A 5,628-nucleotide genomic window follows, 5' to 3' on the forward strand; every position below is an offset into this window, starting at 1 on the left:
TCTGAATCAAACTGTAAGCACATCATGAGGCTACTCACAAGTCTGGTAAGTGCTTGGACCTGGTATAAACTGACTGCACTGGTATAATAACAATCAATGTTGGTCCTCCAGTTGGGACGACTGATCATGCTTTGATTTTGTTAGTATCTAAGATCAAACAGCCTGTCCCCGATGTGTCATACTCTTTGAAGATATAAAATCTCAAGCAGACCGGAATGACATTTTAAGTGATTTTTTCCCCTTAACTGGTCAAATCGTATAAATGGGTAGAGTCTGTTGTTCTCAAGAATTAAAATTTGGTCAACATAAATGATAGCCATATCCCTTTAAATACTGAATAAAGGACAAACCCTGGTTCACTGATGATTGTAGATGCACTTACTTAGAAAAAAACCGGAGGCTTATCATTGTAAGAAAGGTAACAGATCAGATTTGACAGAATAATTATGTGCTGCTAAGAGCTATTGCACAGAGAGTTTGTTTAAACTGAAATGAAATGCAATTTGACTATAAAAGAACTCTTTTCTGGTAAAAACCAGGAGCATAAATGGTGGATCTACCCTGAAATCTGCATTCTTTGGTGTAGACTTAACAGTCCTTCCTCTACTTAAACCAGGTGGCTTTTTTACTCACTGTCCAAAAGAAAAGGCAACCATTTTGGCTGATGCGCTCAGTAAGTAGAGTAATGCGGAACTCGATCTTCTTCATTTGTTTTCCTGAGGCTAAAATAACTAGTTTAGCTTTTTGGACACGTGAAAGCATTTTTTTTTTTCTTTTTTGATTTCTTAGCAAATTCCCATTTAAGCATTTTATGGCAGATTCTAGGTTTATCTGTTAAAGTTCATTGGTGGATTTGTGCTTCTTTTGCTAACATGACAGATGGAGACAGAAAGTGAAATTTCTATGTAGCACTGTTCAAGAACATTAGAGATCAAAACTTTAATGGAACTGAAGGAGAATTAGTAATGTTATTCCATTGGGTGAATGTGTTTGAGGTACATCTAGCCCTGCTTATTACCACACAATTTCTACAACTCTTATATTATCTAAATTTTTGAACATCCGGTAAAACGTTCAAATAGGCATATTGAAAGTAATCACATTTTCCCTAATTCGCAGTTTGGTTTTCACAGAGGGATTGCAGCATGTAATGCCCTTTTTACAATTTCCAACGCTGTAAAAAAGAAAAAAAAAATCCCTTGATTGTGGTCAGGAAGTTCGTATGATTGACATTGATTTTAGCGGTGCCTTTGCCCATTTTAATCATGAGAGGCATTGTTTTCAAACTTAAATAGATGGAAATAGGTAGATCATTATTAGATTTTAAAGTCATAAATTGCAGAGAGTTGTAGTTAATGGACACCATTATGACGATGGTGTTCCTCGGGGTAATTTTCACGGTCCATTACTTTTCATACTATATATACATGTGGTTTGGTCTAGAAAATAAACTTGTTGATGATGATGATACTGTCTTTGCATCAATTCCTTCTTTGTAGAATGTAGACCTACGGTTGCAGAATCTCTTAACATAAACAATGTTTGTAAGAAGATAGAGGACAGTGGTTCCTCAAAATTTAAATCTTTGCTTTGACGGTGTCACTTTAACTACAGTAGATACAACTCATTTAAGATTCTAGATGTGATTCTCCCTTGCAAATTTACTTTTGAGAAACAGACAGAGCACTTTATTTCTCGACTTTTTGCTCAACTTTGACATTGCCTTTTGACCTAGAAATGTATTTTTGTTCGACCTTGACCTTTAACTTTAAAATGTATTAATTGGCGAGGACATTCATAAACTCAATATTAACCAAATTTGAAGTTTTTTGTGAAAACGATGTCCAAACTTACGGCTGATTACGAGATATGGACGTTTTGCTCGACCATTACCTTGACCTTTGACCTTCCAAAATGTAATAATTTCTAGCTCTTTACATAACAGTTTAAAATCCCTGCAAGTTTTATTACTTTACAATTAAAATTGTGGTCGTTTGGTTGACGACCGGGATTTGACCTTTTGCTTGACCTTGGACTCGACCTTGACCTTCGAACTTAACTTGTATCAATTGACGTGGATTTTTATAAACTCAAATATGAACCAAGTTTGCAGTTTCTGTGACAACGATGTCCGAACTTACGGCTGATTACGTGAATTGGACATTTTGTTAGACCGTGACCTTGACCTTTAATCTTTTCCAGCTTTCTACATGACAGTTAATTCCAGAAAGTTTTATTACTCTACGATTAAAATTGTGGCCAGGAAGGTGTTCACAAACAATTACACACACAAACAGGGGGTAAAACATAACCACCTTCCACCATCATTGGCGGTGGTAATAATAATAATAATAATAATAATAATAATAATAATAATAATAATAATAATAATAATAATAATCAAACAGGTTTTACTTCAACTTTTGAAATAATAGTAAAATTTGGCATTCATATGCTTTTTAAAAATAGGTTCTCACTTGAACTGTTTAAATAACAGTAACATTATATTTCGTCTACATACAAAATGAACACCCAATCAATCTAATGTACTTCAAGTAAAAGAATTTAATTTCACTTCACGCTCCCTAATATGTAATAAGGAATTCGTCAGAGACCTCCGCTGCTGTCAGTTAAAAAAGATTGTTACCAAAATCGCAGGAGAGAGAGAGAGAGAGAGAGAGAGAGAGAGAGAGAGAGAGAGAGAGAGAGAGGAGAGAGAGAGAGAGAGAGACAGAGAGAAGGAAAATCGACAATAAGAGGATCTAGCAATAGAAACCACATCCACAAAACTACTGATTGAAGAAACGGACAAAAATGATTAAAGGCAACAAAGGGTTAACAAAAAAGGGAGAAGAAAATCTGAAAAAAATGACAAAACTAAATAGAAGATAAAAAGAAAGAAAATACAATAAAAAATGAATGCTATAGAAATGGGAAGATAACTACAATATAAATGGAAGGGAGATCACTAGGCTGCAATAAAATGGAGAAAGGAAGTTTATTCTCCGACAAATACAGAGTGCAATTAAGGTTAGAAAAAAGAACGTGAATGCAAAGATGAATCCTTTTGAATTACGTGAACGAAACCACACTTAAAGTAAATACAGGAAAGAAAGTGATGCTACTTTACAGGTTAGAGATTCATAAAGCAAATGATGGTTTTTTTTTTTTAAATTTATATTTTCATCTGCTTTTTAAATCACAATTAATGTAATTATATGCTTCTTTCTTAAAATATGGATATACGCAAGCTTAAAAAAGTAATGATTTTCTAACAAAGTAACGAAATCCCAGCAAAGGCCAGATTAGGGGATGTGGATGATTTTTGAAGGTTATCAGTTACACTTTCTGAAATGATTCATATGGGTGTGATAAATACAATGCAAATTGGACGAAGTTATCTCCAAAAACATCAAATTTACATAGATACGAGAGAGGACGCAACAAATACTACCGCTAAATAAAAAGGTAAAAGAGAAACTAAACCGAAAAGCGATCAAAGATAATAAAAGGTATCAGGAAGTCAATATCCATGAAATTTTTATCCCACAGAAACCTCACACAAACTGCTCCTCGACTCCACTAAGTTAAAGAGAACTTGTAAGGCGGCGCCTCCAGGTCGTCCAACCGATCGAAACGAGACAGAATTATGATTCAGCAATTGCAAGGAATCGATCACCAACCAACCTGGTTAACACGGACGTCTCTGAGGTAGGTTTTGAGACGCCGGAGGAAGTGAAGGGTGGGGTTGCACAAGGGGCGAGTTGGGTTTGGAGAAGAGACGGTAGCAGAGATGGGGCGTGTGATATAGGATGCAAGGGGCAATAGAACACCTCATGGGGTGAAAAAGCATGAGATGAAATGACAAGGCACGCATCGTATATGGCATTGTAATATTAACAAGTACATTATTTAGTAATTCAATTAATATTTCATATTCACAGTAAATACTTTCGATGAGCAAATGGGACTAATGCACACATACACACAATAGCATATATATATATATATATATATATATATATATATATATATATATATATATATATATATATATATATATATATATATATATATGTATATGTTAGTGTGTGTGTGTTTGTGTGTATTTGTATGGATTCTAGGTGAATTGCTCGAAATCAATTGCTCGAAAACAAAATGCTCGAAATCAATTGCTCGAAAAATTATTCCTCGAACTATCAATTACTCGAAAGTCAATATTCATTTTTTATATTACTTGAAATCTGATTTACGTTCTTTAAACGTTCATTAAAAATACTGAAGCTCTAAAACGCCAATGCTAAATACTTTTACCTTAACCGTTAATAACTCTATTTTCTAGACCTTATTATTTATATTTCACAAAAAAACTTAAGCGTTAAAAATACTTAATAAGTACCATTATCCTATATGTTAATGACTTTTGTTTTCCAAACTTTCTTATTTTTTGTTATGTTCCTTTTTCGTCTTTATTTCTGGAAATCTCTACCCATCAAGATGGATTTAAGTTTTGTAAAAGCGAAAAAAAGGAAAAAAGAAATGAAGTTTAGATGGCTACCTTTATATCAAAGATAAATCAGGGACCAATAAGATGTATTAGAAATGTTACATGTCTAGGAAATTAATTTCTCATCTATGACACTGGTCCTACAAATTATAATATTGCTCACAATATTACGTATCGATATAGTAACAAATAAATGTTTTTGTTTTCTTTTTCAATTGTACCGAGAAATGAATTTATGAATTTTAATATGTAATATTCATTCAACCAAACAATTCCTTTTATTTTCAAGCAATGTCTCTTTTTTCCAGTTCAATTGCTCGGAAACAAAATGCTCGAAGTTCTTTGCTTTCGAGCAATCTGTCTTTCGAGGAATTGATAGTTCGAGAAATAATCTTTCAAGAAAACGATTTCGAGCATTTTGTTTTCGAGCAATTTACCGGACACCATTTGTGTGTGCGTGTATTACTGTTTACCGCAGAGAGAGAGAGAGAGAGAGAGAGAGAGAGAGAGAGAGAGAGAGAGAGAGAGAGAGAGAGAGAGAGAGAGAGAGAGAAGGGGACATGCATAATCAAAAGGGCTCTAAATTTCAAACAATTCTATAAAAGTTTTGATCTCTAAGGTTCGGGGACAATGTTACATAGAAATTTCACATTTTGTCTCTATCAGTCATATAAGCAAAAGGCACATAAATCATCCAACGAACTTCCACAGATAAACCAAGAATCTGCCATAAAATGCTTGCATGAGAATTATTTTCCCTTATTAATATATGGGTGCGAAACACTAAGAAAAAGAAAGAGAGAGAGAGAGAGAGAGAGAGAGAGAGAGAGAGAGAGAGAGAGAGAGAGAGAGAGAGAGAGAGAGAGAGAGAGAGAGAGATTAAAACCGCGATCACAAAATGTCGCGGTGGTTTTCAATGTAATTTAAGACCTTTGTTTTTAATCCCACGTAATGTCTCACTTTAACGTTTGATCCAAGACATAAACAAAACCTAACTATAATAGTAAGCAATAAAGCTATGAAAGAAAATAGCTATTGCATATAATTACCAAACGCAAGTAAAGTCTTTACACACACACACACACACACACACACACATATATATATATATATATATATAT

The sequence above is a fragment of the Palaemon carinicauda genome, chromosome 33 (genome assembly GCF_036898095.1).
Source record: "Palaemon carinicauda isolate YSFRI2023 chromosome 33, ASM3689809v2, whole genome shotgun sequence".
Classification (NCBI taxonomy): domain Eukaryota; kingdom Metazoa; phylum Arthropoda; class Malacostraca; order Decapoda; family Palaemonidae; genus Palaemon; species Palaemon carinicauda.